The sequence below is a fragment of the Tamandua tetradactyla genome, chromosome 14 (assembly GCF_023851605.1).
Source record: "Tamandua tetradactyla isolate mTamTet1 chromosome 14, mTamTet1.pri, whole genome shotgun sequence".
NCBI classification, from domain to species: domain Eukaryota; kingdom Metazoa; phylum Chordata; class Mammalia; order Pilosa; family Myrmecophagidae; genus Tamandua; species Tamandua tetradactyla.
In genome coordinates, this window is record NC_135340.1 from 68535030 (window position 1) to 68559128 (window position 24099).

Below are 24099 nucleotides of genomic sequence, written 5' to 3' on the forward strand. Positions count from 1 at the left end.
ATTATCAATAGGCAATTAAAGAAAATGCAACTTCAAGGCATTTTTTTAATCCAAGATTGACTTAAGACATTCAACTGGTTTCAAAATCTCTGACAGAATAATAACCATGTGCTTCCATTAGATAAATGATAGCAAAATCTCAACTAACAAAGTGTCATATACTAGTTTTAGAGGTAGAAGTAGAACCGTGGTGTAATTTTTTATTTCTTTTCCATCTTACACTTAAATACCTTTTACAGAGAGCAAATATTCATTATTCTATTCATTCACACAAGACTGAGAGAGTTGTTGTTACAGATATTATTCCCATTTTTAAAATGTGCTTCAAAAGTCTGGCAGTGATTCATTTGAAAGTAGAGCCTAAGCCCATTTCCTGGTTCAATTTTCATTCTATTCCCCTGTGATGTTAGTGAATAAAATAACAACAGTAATAACTATTTATTGAGGACTTACTCTGTTCCCAGCCTTATGTTAGGCCTGTTACCTATATTATCTAATTTAATCATCACCAAATAATCTTTGAAGTAGACAGTATTATTAGTGTCATTTTACAGAATAATAAGCCCAGGCTTAGAGAGTTTGGGTAACTGTAACAAAGTTATACAATCAAATTTCGAAAACATGCAAAAATGTTTAATCACAGTCATGAACCACTTCACATGCCAGATGTCATGGACAAAATGGAGATGCTGGGAAAGAGAGCAGTTGAAAGAGATTAGCATTTATTTTTCCCCTACAGTAACATTTTAGAGTCTAAAATTAAGATTCAGTTGATTATATGAGGAAACCTTTGTTTCTATAAAGTTTTTCTTCACATGATGTTGTTACAGACCAGCTGATGTTCAAGTACAAAGGAATGTGTTTTTATATGATGAAATAGGCCATTTTTATGCCACACAGTCATTCCCTTTCTCTATCTGTATCCTAGTAGCACCTAAATGTCTGTCTATTCAAGGATATCATCCAGCTTGAACAGGCCAGCCTCTGTAAAGCACACTTTCCAGTTGTTGGTTATCATTGCTAAAGTATCAGAGTCTTTTCCGAGAGTATCTGTGTATCTTTCAATCCAGTCAGCTGCAATATTCTTACTCAACATCATCTTCTCCTAGAAATTAGCCTTCTCTGTTAGCATGATCTTTCTCCTCTGCTTCATGCCAGTCCTTCAGTGCCTCCAATCAGCCACCTCTCACTGATGCCAAAGGAATTATTGGAGGAATTTTCATTAAGAAAAAATTTCTAAAGAGCCTCTTCCTCTTGATCTTCTTTAATAAGTCAAAATTTGGGGAAACATAACTGAGTCCTGGGACTAAACTCTTTCTGACCCTGAAATGCCAAGTTATATATAAGATATTTTGATTGAGAAGATCATGACCAGATTCCTGAGATCCATCATCATGATACCCTGCCGCATTTAACTTTATATCTCACATAGATCATGTGATTGATTTCCCAAGCAAGGAACTCAACAATATGTTGGAATCACCATTGCTGCTTGGTTGGTCCAAGAAACCTAGGCTTAAATATTCTTTGTCCTTTCCTCTTTGAACCTAGAACCATGACCTAGTCTAACTGCCTTTATTTCTTTTCTTCTTTTTTCTGTCATTAAATTATATCCCTCTCTTCAAATATTCTTTCTGGCTAAAGGCAGATAAATTGAAAATTCCCTTTAATTGCTCTTGTATTTTGGTATGGTGTATGGTGGGGACACATTTCATTATTTTTCCATGTGAGTATCCTGTTATTGCAACACCATTTGTTTTTTGTTTGTTTGTTTTGCTTGCTTGTTTTTTATTGGGGGGGGGGAGTGCATGGACCAGGAATTGAACCCAAATCTCCCACATGGCAGGCGAGAAGTCTACCAATGAACTACCCTTGCACCCCCTTTTATTACATTTTTTATTGATATGTATTATTCACATATCATGTAATCATCCAAAGTGTACAAACAGTGGTTCGCAATATCATCATATACCTGTGCATCACAATCAACTTCTTTTTGTGTGTGAAAAATAACATATATACAGAAAAACAATAAATTTCAAAGCACATCACAACAATTAGTTGTAGGACAGATTTCAGAGTCTGGTATGACTTATGATCTCACAGTTTTAGGTTTTTATTTCTAGTTGTGCTAAGATATTGGAGACTAAAAGAAACATCAATATAATGATTCAGCACTCATACTCATTTGTTAAACTCTAACTTCTCCTCCTTTAGGGGTATTTGGGCTATGGCCAGTCTAGCTTTTCATGTTGGAAGGGGCTGTTGATAATATGGGATAGGGGGAATGGGACTAGTTGATGTTCTAGAGAGGCTGGCTCCTCTGGGTTTAAGGACTTATCTGGTCCAGGTACCACCTGGAGGTTGTAGGATCATGGAAAGCTACCCTAGTGCATGGAGTCTTTGTAGAATCTTATGTATTGCCCTAAGTGTTCTTTAGGATTGGCTGGAATGGATTTGGTTGGGGTTTGGCAAGCTATGATAAGTAGCAATGCCTAACTGAAGATCTCATAAAAGTGACCTCCAGAGTAGCCTCTCAACTCTATTTGAACTCTCTTAGCCACTGATATCTTATTTGTTACACTTATTTTTACTCCTTTTGGTCAGGATGGAATTGTTGATCCCATGGTGCCAGGGCCAGGCTCAATGCTGGGAGTCATCTTCCATACTGCCAGGGAGACTTTCATCCATGGATATCATCGACAATGATTTCACTTGCAGAGTTGGGCTTAGGGAGAAAGAGGCCACATCTGAGCAACAAAAGAGGTCCTCTAGAAGTAACTCTTAGGCATACTTACAAGTAGGCTAAGCTTCTCCACTACATACATAAGCCTCATAAGAGCAAGCCTCAAGATCAAAGGGTTGGCCTATTGATTTGGGTGTCACTAATGTTTGATAGAGTATTAGGGGTTTCTCTGGTGGTAAAGTTTTTTCTCCCATTCATCAAGTGATTTTGCCAATGCTTTTTGATTATCTGCTTAATATACTCTGGGATTTATCCAGGCATTACATTAAGTTATATACACATCCACACCCCTGATTTTACATATGGGGAAACTGAGTCTCAAGAGCCCCTTAATTGCTTTTTACCAAAACCAGAAACTTCAGTGGCTTCCAAACATTTGGCCTTCCTTGCCATGTGTATACCATGTCATCATATCATACAAATAACTTTTGAGTGTGGAATATTTAAATTGAGGTTGTCTGTCTAATAACAACTTCATGAAACTAAAGTTTTGTATCACCTGTAATCCTCAATTATCTACTATAATTTTTTTCTTCAGGGTTATTGATAACTTTCTTTTTGATAAAAGCCATGAAGTATCATTTGATTTTTAGTCTGTCTCCTCTTTTTTGCAGGTCTTAACATCCATGACCATTCATTTGAATCTTTTCTTGAAGCTATCTGACAAATTACGCCCTCCATGTCTTTCTCTTGGTTCTCTCCCATCTCGCTGACTCTTTCTCTTCATGTAGGGACCACAGTCCTTCACCATCAGCTCTTATTTCTTCAAAGTCTCACCTTAGAGTATTTAATCAGTTTGGGGTTTCAATAATATCACAATGGGGATAAATTTCAAATCTGCTCCTCCAACTCAATATCCTTTATCTTGCCATTTCCTTAAGATCAGCAATTCCAAAACTAACTCATCATTCTCCTCCCACACACCCCCAAATATTTTTGTCTAGATTTTTCTATTTCTGAGAAAAACCAAGATGTAAAGTTTGGTTGATGTAGACTAATGTGGTTGGCAAAATAAGAAAGGAATGTACTTGAAGAATGTTCTAAAGAAAAAATATGGGATTTAATGACTGGTGAGCTGTAAGGAATGATTCAAAAATAAAGAAACTATTATTAAACTAAGCAAGTGACAGATCTTTGGTCCTTTCTATCATTTAGGATCCATACCCCCCATCCCCCCGTTTTCCTTTTATTGCCTAGACTTATTTCTTACATATTTCCTATGTAATTCTTGAACTCTGTGGTCCACTACTTGAATACCTCTCTTCCTTATATCTCCATTTTTCTTGCTTTGCCATCCTTCTCCTACACTGGCCTGATAAATCCTCAGTTCTGAAGGAATGTGAGCTTTAGTCTTTTTCAACAATATTTTGCAGTTTATTAGGAATTTGATTTATGCCTATATATTTGATATTTGTTTTCTATTTTAAATTGTATCATGAAAAATTGCATTTTCTATTTGTTGCTAGAATATAGAAATATAATTGATTTTTGTTTACTGATCTTATTTCTAGTGGCATTGCTGAATTCTACTTTTAGCAGTTTATGGATTATTTTGAAGTTTCCATATAATTATATCATCTTTGAATTATGGCTTTATTTCTTCCTTTTCAATATTTATAGCTTTTAGTTATTTTTTCTTGCCTTATTGCATTGACCTAGGCTTTCACTACAATATTGAATAGAACACTGTAGGTCATTTCCAATCTCAGCAGAAATGCTTTCAAATTTTACCATTAAATATGATCTTGTTTTAAGATTTTTGTGGACAAAAAATTTCCTCCTACTCCTAATCCTCTAGATGTGTGATTTTTTTTTTTAATGTTAGTCATGAATAGGGACTGAAGCTTATTAAACAATTTGAGTACATCCGTCAAGGTGATCTTGATGTTTGAAGTTTTTCTCCATTTTTTCTTATCATGGTGAATTATACTTCTTGTTTTGCTTTTACAGCTTCATTGTGGTATCATTAACATAGAATAGACTAAACATATTTAAAGTGTACCATTTGATAAGTTTTTATATATGTATACATTCATGAAACCACAATCAAAGTAATGAACATACCCATCACTCTTTGTACCCTTTGGTAATCCTGCCTTCTAACCATCCTGAAAGTTTCCATCTGCTTCTGCAGACAGCATTGAACTGCTTTCTGTCACCATAGATTATTTTGTATTTCCTAGAATTTTATATAGATGAAATCATACAGTATGTACTCTTTTTGCAGTATATATTCTTTTTGTCTGGCTTCTCTCAGGCAGTACAATTATTTTGAGATTTATCCAAGTCGTTGCATGTATTAATAGTTCATGCCTTTTATTGCTGAGCAGTGTCCATTACCTGGATATAGCACAATTTATTTCTCTATAAACATGTTGGAGAGTATTTGGGTTGTTTCCAGTTTTGGGCTATTACAGATAGCATTGCTGTGAACATTTGTATTCAAGTCCCTGTGTGAACATATACTTTCACTTTTCTTGGGTACATGCCTAGAAGTAGAAGGCTTAGATCATTGGTTCACTGTATCTTTAAGATTTTAAGAAATTGGCCTGTTGCTTTCCAAAGTACAATAGTTTACATTTTCACCACTAGTGCATGATAGTTGCATTTGCTCCACATCCTTACCAACACCGGTTATGGCCAGTCGTTTTAATCTTAGTGGATCTTATTAGGCATTTTTCAAATAACTATTCATTTTGACCATCTTTTCAAGTGGTTGTTTGCCATTTGTATGTCTTCTTTGGTGAAGTATCTGTTCAAATTTCTGACTATTTTTTTATGGGGCTGATTGTCTTCTTATTAAATAAGGTATAAGAATTATTTATATATTCTAGACACAAAAGTCCTTTACTGGGTATTTATTTTGCAAATATTTTCTCCCAGTTGTGGCTTGCCTTTTCAAAATGTGAAAACAGGTATTGAACATGTTATTTTCAAATAGCTGATTTAGATTAACTGTTGATAACAACAGAAAAATCTAAGCTTAAATGTGAGGATTAAAAATTTGAAGATTACTTTGCTATTGTCTAAGAAAAATCAGTGTATGAGAAACAACAACAAGAAAGAGACATCTTTTAATATTTTTTTAAAAGATTAAGTTAAAAAAACTAAAGATAACACAAAAGGACAATTATTGTTTAATTTCATTTATATGAAATACCTAGAATAAGCAAATTCATAGCGGCAGAAGAGATAGAGAAGAGTAGATCAGAGGTTACCGGGGGCCAAGGGTTGGGGAGAAGCATTATGTTGGGGGTTGAATCTGTCTCTCACACAAGGCACATTCATGTCTCGACCTAACCCCTGGTTCTGCAGGTATGAACCCATTTGTAAACAGGACTTTTGAAGGTGTAATTAGTTAAGGTGTTCCCAGACTAAACGATTGTAGGCCTTAATTTAATATGGCTGAAGTCTGTATAAGCAAAGGAAACTGGACATGGAAAGAGGAAGCCACAGATACAGCCAGAAGTTGGAAATCAGTGGAACCAGGAAGAGAAAGAAGATGCTACCAGGTGCATTGCCATGTGACAGAAAAGTCAAGGAACCCCAAAGGTTGCCAGTCAGCCAGAAGATACCAGCCCCGGGAGGAAGCAAACCTTATAGCATCTGAAACCAATAAATTCCTGTTGTTTAGCCAACCCATTGCATGGTGTTCATTTCAGTGGCTGGAGAAACTGAAACAGGTGGAAATAGAGTGTTACTGCTTGAGGAGTGCAAACTTCCTGTTGGGGGTGGTGAAAGAGTTTAGGTGGTGATGATAGCACAACATTACGAATGTAATTAATACTACTGAACTGTACATTTGAAAGTAACTAAAAAGGGAAATTTTGAATCGTATGTTACTACAATAAAAAGTTGGAAAAAAAGTACATTATGAAAAATTAAGACAAAATAACCAGATTGCATTAACTAGCCCTCTCCTAACCCAAAGGAGATACCTGCTCAGTAAATGGTACTGTCAGACTCTGACCTCTGCTCCCAATCGCCACATCCAGTCAATCTCTATGTCCTATGGAATTGAACTTCTAACTATCTCTGAGAACCGTCTATTCTCTCCAACCCCCTTCACCTCTATGCTAAATAAGCTTTCTTCTGGATTTTCTGCTCCTCTCTAATTGGTTTCTCTCCAACTGGCCCCCTCATTCCCACCAAACCCAATTCTTTTCAGGTTTAGGTTGCTCATTCTGAAATATGTTGTGATCATGTCACTTTGCTTAAAATTCCTCAGAAACTTCCCTTTGCTCCTGCAATAATATATCCTGCACAGCCCTCAGTGACTGACTGTTCTTACCCATGTAGTGTTTCTTACCTGGTGTAACTGCCCCATAACATTCCTTCTCTCCCACCATCCCAAACATACACACTTTAAAGGTGTATTGAACTATTTTCAGTTTTCCAAACTAATCTTGTGCCAGCGCCGCTCACCTCTAAGCTTTTTTCTCTAGCAATAACTCTTTCTCACACCCTCATCTCTTATCTGAGGATGCAAGTTTTCCTCCAGATCTTAGCTAACCTGTTCCTCTAAAACGCCCTGCTTGATTTCCCATCCTGCCCTCCACTGACTAAGGAAGTCTTCCCCTCCGCGGAGCAGCCTGCCTGAACATCTATTTCAGCAGTTATCACACTGTACAGTGAGCGTCTCCTCGGTTTTCTCTCTATCCAGCCAGTGTGAAAGCTCTTTGAGGGTAAGAACCAGGTCTTGGGCGGGCAACGGTGGCTCAGCAAGCTGCGTTCCTGCCTGCCATGCCAGAGACCTGCGTTCGATTCCCGGTACCTGCTTATGCCAAAAAAAAAAAAGAACCATGCCTTTTTCACTCTTGTGGCCCATCACTCAGTGCATGACACATATATTCAGTAGCAATAGATTAACAAAGAATAGATTTGTTTTCCTAAATATACTATTTCCCTTTTTATTATCTTTACTAATACGGGACTTCTTATGCGTATCCTAATTGGCGCTAAACTATAACATCTGGTTTACATAATCACCTGCTAGCCGATTCATTTTGTCTGCTCACATTAGCAGGCTTGCTTCTTTTCATGACCTTGTTTGGCAAGCACTGACTATGGCCAAAAATGTTCTAATCCCTCATCTTCCCTGTCTTACGTCCTGTTCTAGCGCAAGCATCCCGAATAACACAGGTGTTTGTGATTCTTGAAATACCTCAACCCCTCCATTACCAACAACCCCACCTGCTGCCAAATGGAAAAGCAGGAACCAACTTATAGTTTGTTCCTTGGCCAGGCTGAAATTCCACTCTGCCTGTAGAATGGCTGGAAACCACCTCTATAGTCTCAGATGTTCCAAAAAATAGTGATTGAAAGTCGACTTCTGGTCTAACCACAAAGAGAGTGGAGATCATCAAGAAAGCATGAGGGAACTACCCGGACTAGATTCCAGTGAAACTAATGTCACCCCCTTTTCCAAAGAATGAGGAGGCAGGACGAGGTCAATGGCCCCAAACCCTTCCAAGTAAGAGAATCCCTTTTCACCTGTAAAAAATATCCCAGACCCACACATGATTGTATTGTTGCTTAATAGATGACAAAAGTTCTTATGAGTTCATCACCACTTTAAAATAAATTCATACATTATTAATTACAGAAATAATTTGCATGTTTTGGAAAATTGTAGTACATACATGGATAAGACGTGGATACATGCATTTGCAATAACTGTGATGTCTTTCAGGGATCTACTGCCCACAGTTTGAGGATTTCTTAGTTAGAAAACCAGTAGGGTCCATTCCACCTTTTGCAGTCAATGATTCTACTAGTGAGGTAATTCCACTCACTAGTGGGATGAGAGCTTTTTGCCTTCGTGTTTGCTAAAGTCTTCAGTCAGCACTACCTAAATTGTGAATCTTGGAAATCATTTGTTAATTGAAAGAAGTGTTTCTGGTCAAATAAGTTTTAGAAATGCATACAACATCGTCCTCTTAGAGACACTCAGGACGTAAAACTATATTAAAGGCTGTGAGAAATAGTAAAGAAATTTGCTTGGTATTATTTAACCCAGAATTTCCTAAATTTATTTGTCTTTGGATCAGTTTTTTACTCCATGGAATACCTATTCACATATCATGGAGCACAAATTTGCGAGAATATGATTGTAAATACTTTGCTATTTAGCAGGGTGCTGTTAGCCAAGGGGACAGGAAGCCCAGTAGTGCCACTTGTCACTAATTATTATGGGCATTATGCAGTCATCCTTAGGTGGGAGCCAAGGCTGAGCAGATATACATGACAGTCTGAATGATTTTGTTCTGGAGATGTGGCCAGCCATGCAAATCACATACCCACTGAACCATATTTAGGGCATTGTAAAAATCCTGAAAAATCCATTTGGGCTCCCAAATGGCAACTGCTTTGCAAACCCTCCTGTTCTAAAGATGCGACCATGCTCTGCAAATTCTCAGAGCTGGCCCTGAAGAAATACAATTCACACAAGAAGGCTGATTGCACACCAGCAAATAGAAGGACCACTTCAAAACTGCTCTGTGGTTTATGTTTTCAGTGTGGCATGATAGAGTTCCTGAGCAAACACCTGAATGCTTTTTGGCATTTCGGCATCCACTAATCCACTGTGTTTGCTAGAAGAAATGCAAAGGGGCTCATTCATGTTCCTGGCTCAGCACAGACATGCTCAGTATCCAAGGCAGGCTTGTGACGTGATGAAGAGACTCTGCTGGGCATAGCTATAAGGTCAACAAATTGGAAAAAGCCGCAATTCACCCTTGGGAAGGATTAAATACGCTGACATCCTCCAAATTGATTTACCTAGATCAGACCACATGTTAATGAGGCAGGCAAGTTACTCTAATTCATTGTTACTATTCTAAATGCAGGGACCTTTTCACGTTAAAGAGGCAGGACCATGGATTCAAATGAGTGTCACTTACTTATGGCTTGTCACTCCCTCTGCCGGGTCCAGGGTCCTAAGAGTCATTTATAATTGTTGTCCTCTAAACACACTGAAAAGAACTGGACATTCAAAGAGCACAGCTCCCAAGAAATGAAGTGAGTTTTCTTCCCTTATTACCTACTCCTCTGAATAGAGGAGTATAAATGCTCTTAGCAAGTGAAGTGTAAGCATTTTAGATTTCTTCTGGGTACAGACATTTCTAAGTGCTCTGAGAATTATTTGAAGAGTCACCTTGAAACTGTCTCATTCACTTTTTAGGACTGACCCCTCAGTAAGACTGAAACATTATTAGTGCCCCAGATGCAAGTTCTACAGATCTAAACTTTGTTGAAATTGTAAGTTGGGAAGGGATGATTTCTTGATAGCTTCACATCTATCATTGAATTTACTCCATTTCAAAAAGCAAAATTCATGCCCATGTAAAAGAGATATTTACTGGTATGTTTATGTGATTACTTGTACCTGAAAAGTGCTTTGGAGCAATCATCTACCAAGTTTCTTTTATAAGGAAAGAAATGTGGAGGCTGAAGGGTCAGATGATAAATGTTTTAGGTTTTATGGGCCATATGATCTCTATTGCAACTACCCAACTCAGCAGTCTCGGTGCAAGGACAGCCATAGGCAATGTGTAAATGATGAGTGTGACTATGCTATGCTAAAATTTTATTTATGGGCACTGAAATTTGAATTTCATATGCTTTTCATGTCACAAAATATTCTGTTTTTTTTTTCAACAATTGCAAAATGTAACACCCAATTCTTAGTTCTCACACTGAAGCAGGTGGTGGGCTGCAGCCCATAGTTTACCAACTTCAACCCACAGATTTGAAAACAAGACACATAATCTCTTTGCTTACATTTCATTTTCAAGTTCTTTATCAACATGGACTCAGCCCACCTGATTTGATGAGAAAATCAGCTGAACCATGAAAACACATACAGAACAACTATCTTAGTGTGTCACTACTAGTAATTTCAGATTTCATCTTTCTAGCATTAGAAGAAAAATATCCAAGGGGAAAAAGAAAAGTAAAGAGGCATCAAGACTATTTTTCTTATAGCATGTGCTTTGAGGAAGACTGCTGTGCTCTCTGCTGTGTTTTACAAGTCCAGGAGTTAAAATTTTTCCCGAAAGAGTATGCTTTCAGATTACTAATGAATTGTGAATTTTGCTTTCTAAGAAATCCTGAATTTGTATTTATTTATATCTGTATTCATAACAAGTTTATTAGAAATGTGTAACAAATAATATAATTCATCATATAAGAAAATCCTTTTTCTGATTACAAAAGTTATATTTGTTTACTGTGGACTACTACGTGGAGAAGACAGAAGCATCGATTATTTCTGGTTCGAGGACAATTATTATTTAAAACTATTAGATCTTTTTACCATCTCTTCCAAGTTCAGAGCTGAAGTATAGAAGTTTTGTCGGTGATTCAAATGTCAAATAAAATCCTTGGGGATTTGGCTGGAAAGCTTACAGTTTAACCCATGTGTAGTTTCAGGGTGAAGCAAAGGTCTCTCATTCTAAATGTTTGTTGGTAAATGTTGCTTCATCGGCTACGTGGCAGTCCGTTGCCATGAGGTCCGGTAAAGCCTGGTAATCAAACAAAGCTGCAATTCCTCCCGTCAGGAAACAGCCTCTTTTTTGTTCTTCCTGGGCCTATGCAAGGTTGAATTGTCCACAGTCTCAATTCTCACACCCTCCACCTTCTTTGGTATGAAGCAACTTGGGCTTGCAAAGTGACATCAGTGAGTTAATGAATATATTTTGTGACTGGCTCTCTGTGAACCGAGGTGTCCAATTCCACACAGGTGTTCGTTCTTCGAGAAAGCGGGAACTGCATGACCGTGGCTTTTTTAGTCCCTTTGCTTGTCGGCAGGGAGCTCAAAGTGGCACCCTGTCGCGTCCCTTTAATGGGAATATGAACACTTAGAGTGAAGCGGTGGACTTCCTGGGCTTTCTTAAAGCAAATTCAGCTCTTTAAAGAAAAATAACAACAACAATTCTTTGCCTTCGAACCCTTTTCCCCTGCCCCCAACTTGCACCCCCAAATCAGTTAGGCCAGATGTTTGTGAAAACTGCAGTTTCTGCAATCAAAAGTACAACATTTACTATAGCTTTTATCAAAGATTTCAATTCCCCTCATCTTAAGGAAAATGACCCTTTTATTTTGTTGTGGACGTAAAATTATGGCCCTGGGAAAATTGGAAGCATTTCTGTTGAGGGAAATCAATTTTCTCACTGCCATATATGATCAACATGTCACAGCCATCACCCAGATAATAATGGTAAAGTACAAGTAAAATGGCTGGTAATACTGGCTTTAAAGGTAGAAAAAGATAGAAGCAAGACAACACCTCCCTCCCGTTTTTTTTTTTGAAACATGTTTGCGAAAAGGGAAAAAAAGGAGAAAAACCTCCAAAGGTTATTTTTGTGCCTTAATTTTCTTTCTTCCCACCCCACTTTTTCCCCTTTGCTTTTCTAGGGGACAAATATTTTATTTTTGTGTGCTGATCGGCCAAAGCATTAAACTGTAGAGCTATGTGTTCTTCCTGGAAAAGAGTAAGCACTTTATGTGTAAACCACTCTGGCTCCTTTTCAATCATCCTGTTAATGGGTGGCTAATTGTCAAAAGATGTGACCGGAGTGAGATGACCCAAGAGTGTGTTTAGGTGGGAGGCAACAGCGAAAGTACAGAAGCAGCTTCTTAATTTGGATCCTGCAAACAAAAGGAAACATCAAATCTGACCTCGCTGCTGGAGTGTTAATGGCTTTCTCCCCATCTCCGCCCCCTGCCACTTAGCATCTTTCGTGCCCCACCCTGGGAAGCTTCCCGGCAGAAGTGTGCATTAGCAGAACTCTACAGTTACAAAATGCTGCTCACTACAGACAAGGGGGAAAAACCTTCAGGGTGATTAAATGGTCTTTGGACAAACACATCCACAGCCATAAAAGTACCATTTTTATTTCGGGGCGGCCTCTCAACGATGACCCCACCAGCGCCACCAGCACAGGGAATTCTTGTCCTGGCATGTCACCACAGCCCTCCAAAGAAGCTCCAAACACTCCTCTTACAAGGAAAGTTGGTCCTGATTCGTGAATATGGGAAGTAAAACCAACACGCGTTCAGGTTAAGGAATGAATAACCAAGAAAACAGCAGATAAGGTTTTGGCAAAAGTTCAACTATTTAAAACAATTCAACCATTTGCAAAAAAATGAAACAAAATAAAAGCTTGTTTTTGGAATGAAAATGATGGTGAGACTGAGAGGAGGAACTAATCAAAGAAATCTACGTTCAGGGAACATCACAGATACGATTTTTCTGTTATGTACAGAGATGTTCATGGGAGATTTAAGATAGCCAGAAATTGTAAATAACTGAAATATGTAGCAATATATTTGATAGCATATTATGCAGCCATTAGAAATGACTTTTGATGCCATACGACCCAGCAATACCATTGCTAGGTATCTACTCAAAGGACTTAAGGGCAAAGACACAAACGGACATTTGCACACCAATGTTTATAGCAGCATTATTTACAATTGCAAAGAGATGGAAACAGCCAAAATCTCCATCAACAGAAGAGTGGCTAAACAAACTGTGGTATATACATACGATGGAATATTATGCAGCTTTAAGACAAGATAAACTTATGAACCATGTAATAACATGGATGAACCTAGAGAATATTATGCTGAGTGAATCCAGCCAAAAACTAAAGGACAAATACTGTATGGTCCCACTGATGTGAACGGACATTCGAGAATAAACTTGAAATATGTCATTGGTAACAGAGTTCAGCAGGAGTTAGAAACAGGGTAAGACAATGGGCAATTGAAGCTGAAGGGATACAGACTGTGCAACAGGACTAGATACAAAAACTCAAAAATGGACAGCACAATAATACCTAATTGTAAAGTAATCATGTTAAAACACTGAATGAAGCTGCATCTGAGCTATAGGTTTTTGTTTTGTTTTGTTTTGTTTTGTTTTGATTTTACTATTATTACTTTTATTTTTTTCTCTATATTAACATTCTATATCTTTTTCGGTTATGTTGCTAGTTCTTCTAAACCAATGCAAATGTACTAAGAAACGATGATCATGCATCTATGTGATGATATTAAGAATTAATGATTGCATGTGTAGAATGGTATGATCTCTAAATGTTGGGTTAATTTCTTTTTTTCCGTTAATTAAAAAAAAAAAAAAGAGAAGGGATAATTGGAGATGAAGGGATACAGACTGTACAACGGGACTGGATATAAAAACTCAGAAATGGACAGCACAATACTACCCAATTGTAATGCAATTATGTTAAAACACTGAATGAAGCTGCATGTGAGGTATAGGTTTTTTGTTTTTGTTTTTTTTGTTTTTTTTTCTTTCTATTATTGTTTTAATTCTTATTCTGTTGTCTTTTTATTTCTTTTTCTAAATTGATGCAAATGTACTAAGAAATGATGAATATGCAACTATGTGATGTTATTAAGAATTACTGATTGTACATGTAGATTGGAATGATTTCTAATTATTTTGTTAATTCTTTTTTTAATTAATAAAAAAAAAAGAAAAAAAAAAAGAAATGACTTTTGAAAAAAATAAATAGAAAGAAATATATTAAATTAAATATAAGTTAAAGAAACAGGAAATATAAAGAAATGCTGTGGGCTTAAGTAAAAAAAAAAATAATCATAAGTTACAGCTATGGAAAAATTAATGTCCAGGACAGCATACCTAAAAGAAATACCCGAGAATACTAGCAATGGTTGCTTTTCAAACTGTTAGTGATCTGATAGTGTATTATTATTTTTTAAACAGGGAAAAATAAGCCCCGAGAAGCTTATTTTGGTGGATGAAAACATCCTTCAAAAAAGGAGTAATTTTTTTTTCAGAATGAATTAGAATTTGCTAATCTGTTTCTTCAGGGCTTAGCTAATAAATTGAAATTTAAAGGTCCCAGTGGTCTCCTGCTGTTCCCAACAGTTATGTCCCCAGTGCCCTCCCTGACTCAGACGTCAAAACATCACGTGCCTCTCTGCAGCTGATTTCCACTGAAAAAGTAACATAGCATTTGGGGACCCTAGAAAATGCCAAATACTCAGTGATGTTTAAGGAGATAACATCTATATTCAAAGGGGGGAGAAAGCCTGACTTTTCCTTTTCAGTTTATAACCTTTTTCCCCCTAAAAGCCTGCCTTTCCTTTTATACTGGCTACGTGAGTTGTTCATCTGCAAGTTTATTCCTAACTAAATCTCTCTCTTTTTTTTAAAAGATCAATAGTTTTCTGAGGTATCCATATCCCAGCCCATTTCCCTCTCACACTTTCTAGAATGGGTAGGTTATCTTTAGGTCAGGATGCAAATCCCACATCAGGGAAACACCCTGTCCCTGTGGACGAGACTCGGGTGGCTGTTGCCCCAGTTAGCTCTGCTGCTGGTCAGGCTCTCAGGTCTCCAGACAGCGGATGGACCATGTGTTCGAAATGATCAGGCTCAGTGGCTTATTGGAGTGGAAGGTTTGGGAGAGAGGTGTTCAAAGAACACTTCCTGGCAGTTAGTAAAAGCACATCAATAAAAATAAATCAATGCCTGCTTGTTTTCTAGGAATCTGTTTCATATTCAGCAAAGGCTCCCATTATCTTGCTTTTCTGGTAGAGTAGCCTAGAAAAGATGCCATTTAAGCTCGAGTAAAAACATCCTGAAGAAAAGTCTAACCCTGAGATGCTGAATCGTCCACTCTGAACCAAAATATAAAGCAAAGCTATAAGCACATTAAAATGCTCTGATGAGAAGCAAATTGTGAAGGAATTACATTGACTAGAGAACTTGAGTTTGATTTTTGACTTATTCGTTGACCTTCTCATGGCTTTGAGTTAGTCACTTCCCTTAGTAGGGCCTTAGCTTTATCAATCGAAAATAAAGCAGTTGAATTAGTTTCAGGGAATCACCTATGGGAACCATGCACAACTCATCAATGCTGCTGTTTGGACACACATTGCGAGTCTATTGTGGCTCCTTCCTGCCAAACCTGGCTGAGGCCTCAGAATCTTTTACTTGGCAGTGTACTAACAGCCATCTTTGGAACTTTTAAAATTTGAAATATTTTCAAACTGACATGACAGTCACAAAAATAATACAAATTCCATACAGAAAACTCCAGCATACCCTTACCCCTTCCAAATACCTAGATCCACCAATTTTCACATGTTGCCACATTTGCTGCCTCTTCCTACTTTCCTTCCTTCCTTCCTCCATGTATGCATGAATATATGTATATATGTACACATATATATATATGTATCAATCTATCATCTATCACCTTTCTGTCTGATAGATATCAATCTATTTTTTTGAGTACTTGAGCATAGAATGTATACATCATGCTGTTTGACCACTTCATACTTTTGTGTACATTTTCTAAGAATGAGGACATTCTCTTATATATCAACCTTAAATGAAGCTATCAAGTTCAAGAAATTTAACACTGATATAAAACTTACAGTCTATATTATGATTTTCATATGTCCCCATAATATCCTTTTGAACCTTTTCAAATTCTCCCTTCTAGATTTCATCTATAATTGTTACATTTAAGCATCATTATTTCTTTAGCTGTTCTTTCTTTAATATTTTTTTTATTGTGGAAACATATTTACAACATAAAATTTCCCATCTCAACCAATCCCAAATGTGCCCTTCAGTGGGATTAACCACATTCACAGTATTGCAGTACCCTCACCACTTTCCACTACTAAAACTTTCCCATTTTCACAAACAGAAACCCTGTGTCCACTGTGCATTCATTCCCCATTCCCTATGCCCCCATCTCTGGCAACCTGGACTCTAATTTCTGTCTTTATGAGCTTGCGTCTTCTTCCATATTTTTTCTGTAGTCACTATGGGGCTTACATTTAACATCCTAAATATATAATAATCTCATTACTTTGATATTTAACTTCAATAGTATATACAAACTGTGTTTCTATACCCCTTTATTTTCCTGCCTGTACATAGTTTTAAATCACAAATTCCAAGTTTACACATTGCGAGCTCTAAACCACTGATTTTTCATTACATTTTATGCATTTGCCTTCTAAACCCTGTCGGAAGTAAAAAGTGGATTTAAAAACCAAAAATACAGTAGTACTGGTTTTATATTTGCCCATGTGTTACCCATCCCAGAGATCTTTCCTCATGTGGCTTTGATCTGTTGTCTATTGTCCTTTCCTTTAAACCTGCAGAACTCTTTTTAGCATTTCTTGTAGGATGATCTACTGGTGACAAACTCCCTCAGCTTTTGTTTATCTGGAAATGTCTGAACCCCTTCCTCATATTTGAAAGACAGTTTTGCTTTCAGCATTTAGATATGTCATCCCACTGCATTTTTGCCTTCATGTTTACCTATGAGAAATCATCACTTAATGCTGCTGAGGCTATCTTGCATGTGACATGTTGCTTCTCTCTTGGAGCTTTCAGACTTATCTTTTCATATTTGGCATTGACAGTCTATTGGGCTTATCCTGTTTGTAGTTCAGTGAGCATCTTGGATGTATATATTCATGTCTTTCATTAAATTTGGAAAGTTTACAGCCGTAATTTCCTCAAATTTTTCTGTGACCCTTTCTTTCTCTCTCTCTCTCTCTCCTCCCTCTGGGACTCCCACAATGCATACGTTGGCATTCTCAGTGGTATCCCACAAGTTCCTCAGGTTCTGTTTACTTTTCTTCATCCTTTTTGTCTTTTTGCTCCTCAGACTAGATGATTTTAATTGTCTTATATTCAGGTTCACTGAGTCTTTGCTCTGCCAACTCCAATCAGCTGTTGAACCCCAGGGAATTTTTAATTTCTGCTACGGTGTCTGTCCTTCAGCTGTTTTCTTCTTTTTCATAATTTCCACGTCTAAATTCTTATTCTTTTTATTTTCATCTATCATTTTCCAGATTCATGCAGCTTTTTCCCCATGTTTTCCTTTGAGCATATTTGGGATCATTTTTTAAGTCTTTGTCTGGTATGTCCCAGGTCTGGTCCTTCTCACTGACAGTTTCTAAGGCTTCAGTGTTATCTTTCACCTAGGCCATTGCTTCCGGGTCCTTTGGATGTTATTAACCTTTTGTTGAAATTTGGACATTTTGATATTTTAATGTGTTCTTGCTGGAATTTAGACTCTAAGGCATCTATTCCATGTCCAGCTAGTATAACAGAGCTCTCCTTGATTTTCAAAAAAAAAAAGAGAGAAAGAGAAAGAAGGAAGAAAAAAGAAAACACCTTTTACCAGTCTTTGCAGATTGACTTGAACAAGTGTCTCCTTCAGAATTTAGCCATACAATTAGTTATGAGAAGAGTTCCAGGCCAAAGCAGAAGGGTCTCCCTGATCCTTTCTGTGCATGTGGTTTGTCTTAAGTACGTGTGCATAGCCCTAGGATTTCCCCATTTATGTGGTCCTGAATGTCCCCTCTTCCCTAGAAAAGAGTTTCCTCATGGGTCCAGACACTGCACTGCATGTCATACAGGCAGCAATTCTTTGCCCCAGAGAGCAAGACTTGACTTCTTTCCCATAGCCTTCCGTAGAGTTCTGTGAGCTGTCGTCACCCAGGGCAAGTCTAGGATAGCAAATCCCTTAGGCCACCACCAGTCACACTGGACCAAAAGTACACGCTCCCAACATGAGCATGAAGGTTACTTTGCTCCCTCCACAACCAAGACCAGGGATCCGCATTGGGAGTGTGTGCCAGCTCTGCACTGAGCCAGTGAAGGGTGAGATAGTCATGCTGCCAACAGATCTTAACTGCTTTTAGGCAGCCTTTATTCTTGATTCAGCACTCACCTTGTTGCTGCAGTCCTTCGACTATTTTCTGGAGCTTCGAGAAAGATGTTTCTGCTAATTCTTGCTGCTTGTTCAAAGCTTCTATGGGTGGATGGCTTTTTCCCAATCCTCATCAGAATAGAATTAAGTCCTCTACCCTTAAATATCTGTACACCCAGCCCACTAACACCCTATAGATTCCAGATCTACTTGACTCCAAATTTACATCCAAGTAGTTCTATGTTTCAATAATTACTGTACTTAAAAAAATACTAGGTTGTCACAATGCTATTTGCCCTTTCAGTAACCCAATCATACAAATGGCAGATAGCATGCATTTCATGGTCTGATATGAGGTATCTGGTAATCCTCAGTGCAAAAATCCTATATACTACAAAGATAGGGCATGAAGTAGCAATTCTTCATAAGTGCTAGGTGATTTTCATTAATTTATAATTTTAAAATTTGTCAACCAATTATGTACATAATAGTTTTTTACTCTCCAAACTCACAATAAAATGGAGCATTTTTAACTTCTATAGATCCAGTTGGTGTGTATTCCAGAAACCAACTGAACTGCTGCCTTATATGTTCAAGTTATGAAAACACATGCAGAGATCCTTCACCAAAAACTCAAGTAGTTCCACTATCTCATTGGTCCAGACTTATCGCTCTGTGCTTTATAGTCTGTTATTAGTTGGATTTATCACCATGCTCTCATGTCTCAATATTTGTCCTCACATTTTTATTCCAATTAGAAGAGACATGTTTGCTGTCTCTTTATCCAGGACCAAGGATAAGAGTGAGGCAAGAGAGATGCCTAGGGTGCAAAATTTAAAAAGGCACACACTCAGAGTTGTGCTGAGTGTCTCAAATTTCATACCCTAGCAGGCTCACTTGTCTCACTATCCTTTTGGCCCTATCTTGTACTATCAACTAAAAGTAATAATTTATGTTTCTTTATAGATTTTCAGTTCTTGAAGCCTATTCACACGCAGATCTAATTTTATTCTCTCAACATCTCAGGGAACTTTGCATTATAGCCAAATTGTGTAGATGAGGAAACTGAGTCACACAGAAAATGATGACGGCTGGCATTATTAAGGACTTTAAAGTGCCAAGGACTGTGCTAATCTGTAAACATGTGACATCTCCATGAATTTCATAACAACCCAATGTGGTAGTAATTGCTATTCATTTTTTAAAGGTGAGAAAACCAAAGCTTTAGGAAAAATAGCAAAATGCACAGAAGATAGCCTTTGTAAATGTTGGGGCCAATATTCAAATCTAGGTCTGACTTTAAAACCCGTGCTTTTGAGTAATTAGCCCAAGGCTGCAGTACCAGTGAGTGGCCAAGTGGCGACCTGGTCTGATATTCCTGATTCTAATCTAGGTCCTTTTTATTGTTCTAATCTGCTTCTCATCTTCACAAAGTAGTGCAGGTATTTAAGTAAATACTTTCATTCTAACTGAACCAGTATTATATTCAGAAAAATTGTAGTTCATGTTTGCATGAGTGATTTAAATGTCTGCTTTGAAATGAAAACTTAAGGAGAGGGCGCATGGGTGGTTCAGTGGTCGACTGCTCACCTTCCACGCGGGAGACCCAGGTTCAATTCCTGAACCATGCACCTAAAAAACAAAAACCGAAACAAAGAAAAAAAAAAAACGTAAGGAGAAGCATTAGAAATCCCTTTACCTGCTGCACACTTATAGAACGGATGTACTGTCTTCTGAGCACACAAACATCAGGATGAACCAGCAGGGTGGAGGTCTGAATGCCTGGGCCTTGCAGGCAGGAAAGCATAACAAGGCTTGTGATAATTAAGTGCCAGTGGCTCCCCAGCAGCTTATAGATAGTGGTTTGTGGGAACAGTGTAGCACGGTGATGGCAAATATGCAACATGGCTAATCAATCCCATCCCAGCCTTCTTTCCCATGGGACTCTGCAGTGGCTCACAATCTATTTTGGTATGGAACTCCAGACAGCCACTATTCAGAGCAGGGCAGGCTCTAGAGAGGAAACCTATGTGATATCCTCGGTGGAGTAAGCAGTGGAATTTGGAGTTGAAGAGTCCTAGTTTCTAAACCGGCAATGTCACCTATTAGCCGAGCAGCACCGGGTAAGTGACATAACCTTGCAGATTCTCAAATGGGTCATCATTAAATGGAAATAATGATAGTATCTATTTTCCAGAATTGTAATGAGGGATAAAGTAAGATTCTATATAAATAGCACAGGACCTGATTAGACATTAAGCATCCTTGAAAAGAAAACAAGGAAAATGCCCCTTTTAACGCCCATTTCTAACTGCAAAATCATCCAAAAAATACAAAAAATTATGAAGAAGGGTCTACTATCTTCCCACTGTTTTTCTATTTTTTTTTTTTTAGGTCTTAGCTTAATCAGGGTAATTCTGAGTTATCATAGGTTTTTGATTTTTGAATGTGTGATGCCATCAGTTCATGGAACTTTGAGTTTGAGTCAACCAGATCCAGGGTTGAGTTACAATTCTTTCACGTACTTGGTGACCAAAAGTATACAGCTTAAAATTCTGTACTTCAGTCTCTTCATCTATAAAATGGGAACAGCATTTCCTATACCACAGAGTCGTCATAAGATTAGAACACACAGAGCACATGACATCCCATAATCCATAAAGCGCTTGGCAAATATTCATTGTAATTGTTCCTACAGGGCAGGGCTGCTAAGGGACACCTGTGCCCATTCCAATGAAAAGAGACATCTGTCCCTGACACTGCCCTTTGAATGTGTCCTGTTTTGTGTAGCCATTGGGTAGCTAGAACCTGTTTTGTGCTAGCTGCTGTTTACCGAATTATGATGAAGTTACTCAGTTCTTGTCCTTGGCTCCCTCCTGGTCCTTGTGCAATATCTCCTGATTTGGAGCTGGATGCCTGCAGATAATGTAACCTGGTCATAGCAGAAGTGGTTATGCTTCAACTCCCTTCGATACTCAGTGTTATGAACTATCAAGTAGAAAGAGACTGAAAAGACTGGGGGTCAGTGTTGGGGAACATGGGGGCGCCTGCTTGCCTGATCTTTTGGATCCAATTCAATAATTATTGACTGCCTACCATATGCCAGGCTCCTAGGGTATAAGCAAGACATGACCCCTGCGTCAGGGAGCTCAGAGCCTGGAGATGGAGGGAGAACAAGTTTTCACTTAGACAAACTGTTACCAAAATATAAGTTGGATATAATAACAGATTCATTTAAGAAATATGTACAAATGTGCACATGCCAACTTCAAGGAGAACAGAAGTCTATTTCCTCAAAAGAGCTCTTTGAATATATAAAAAAGAAAACGCATCTTTCTATAAAGAAGAATATAACTGAAAGCTGCCAATCACGTATGCAGGCTTTTGATCTGTGTGCATTTATGTATTTATAATTTTTTATAAAATATGAAAATTGCAAATGAAAATTTTTATAAAGTATATGCGCACACACTGTAGAACTCAATGAACTTTCACAAACTGCACACATTTATGCAACCAGTACCCATATTAAGAACCAACATTGCCGGAACCCCCTGATTCCCCTTATATCATAATTTTTGTCACTGTCCCCGAGGGTATCTCATATCTTTTATTCTGATAGTCCATGCCACTGAAATGTTATTTGTCTTTGGGCTTTAAATAAGTAGAATCACATAGTATGTACTCTTCTGCATGAAGATTTTAAAAGCGTTTTTTCACCACATTTCAATTCATGACTTTGCTTTATTCATTAAATGCCACCAGCAAAGGTTGATCCACTGTGAGTCATCGGCTTCGTATGAAGCTTTCCCAGGCTTGCATTAGAAATCACTAACTCTTTCTGCAAAGAGTGCTGCCTTTGGGCCTGATGTCCTGATCCTGGAGTTTACACTTCAAAATGTGGCTTCATTCATTAGAAAATGCTTTATTGAATTGAGGGCCAGGTACTCGCTTCCCAGCAACACAGCTTAAGTAAATGCTCAACTCAGACAGTCAACATGACTGTCTCAAAAATCTTTCATTCTGACATAGTATCACACATTTGTCATTAGGGACCTGCATACCCAGATATGTCCATAAATATTTGGTCTTGGCAGACCCAGGTTGACCTGCGTGAGAGTCAGAAGGAAAAAAAAAAAAATCTTATCTCTGTCCTTGGAAAACATACAATTAAATGAAGGGAAAGTTTGAATATGGCCTCTGAGAGTCAGTTTCCCTGAAAACAAAATCTTTTTGCTCTAGTCAATCAATAACTCTACATGGTAAATGTGAATCTCAGGCTCAGGAAGAGGTTATCAGCCAAACATTTCTTAACGCATTCATAATGTTATCAGGAATTAAACGGTAACATTTATCAAATATTTACAAGCTGTGTGGGACACAGCACAATGTAAACATGTGGCTCTGATAATATCCAAGCTGCAGTTTTAAAACAGATCCAAAAAAATCTCAGAAATGTTTGTTTTTTTGATGATACATTCTCTATCATGTAAAAATTTAACTATTGAGATTCTTTAATGACATGTGGAATGTGTTACACAAGGAGGAAAGTATCTCAGCTGAAAGGTCAATATCAACACAGATGAAAGAGATTGCATTAGGCATGCTATGCCAAACAGGAAGGAGGCACATTTTCTAAATGAACACAGAAACAATATATTATTCTATGGAAAATGTGAGATAAATATGGCTTACTCTAGTCAAATATGAAAGTTGCCTACTTAAGCATATAAAAAGGAGATGGTCCCCTCTTCCTGTTTTCACCTCCGTTCCCCTTTTTATGGTTAGTAGTGGCATTTCTCTAGGGTCCATGGGGACACAAACCTCATTTGTCTTTTTCCCTCTCCTGTGTCCTGGGCACTTTGCCTCTGCATAGGGCTGGTCCACTCGAAGACCTCCATAGCCATTGGATCCTCTAGCCTACTAATTAGAGGCTGTCTTATTTTAAAACAGGAAGATGAACAGAAGCTTAATCTGAGAGGCAGCAATCAGAAAGGGGAAAAAAGGACATCTGCTGGAGAAGGAGAGTCACATAGTCTCAGCACCACAATCTCCACCCTGCCCATCCTCCTGGTGAATTTGATGGTCCAGGACACTGCTGCTTCGTTCCCACTTGCACCCATGGGTGCTGCTGTCTCCATCCTTTCTCCCTGGACCATGGTGAGGGCTGGGCTGGGTAAGAATGGAGCGAATTGGCCTGGGGAGCAAGGTGTGGCTGGCGTGGCGCTATCTAAAGGGTTTAGAATGAGGAAATAGCACTTTCCAAAAAAAGGAGATTTCCTAAAATAAATTTTGTTGTGCAGCATCTGTTTCTTTATTGTAAAGGGCTGAAAATGCTGATGTTGTTAATTTGTTAATCCTTAAACCTGAGAACTGTATTTAATTCTACAGTGACCATGAATGCCAGCTGGAAATTCAAAGTTGCAGGAATCATTGGAACTAAGATCGAGGTGGCTTTACAGAAATGAAAAACAAAAGTTTCTTCTTTGAAAATATTATGTGAAAACGTTTATGAAGTATGAGAAAAGGAACTGAGGGAGTAAAGAGAACCAGAACTTGTGGTAGTGGATGTTGGTGATGGTGGCACAACATTGTGAATGCAATTAACAC

At 38.0% G+C, this 24099-nt stretch overlaps 1 long non-coding RNA gene across 1 annotated transcript in view; it reads left to right on the plus strand.

Annotated features, from left to right (window-relative positions):
- The window catches only part of LOC143655164 (uncharacterized), a 56620-nt gene extending 32835 nt beyond the window's left edge, over positions 1 to 23785 (plus strand). Inside the window, exon 3 of the long non-coding RNA XR_013162086.1 lies at positions 23443 to 23785. This is a non-coding gene — a long non-coding RNA (uncharacterized LOC143655164). The remainder of the gene's footprint in view (positions 1 to 23442) is intronic.
- The last annotated feature ends 314 nt before the right edge of the window (positions 23786 to 24099 follow it).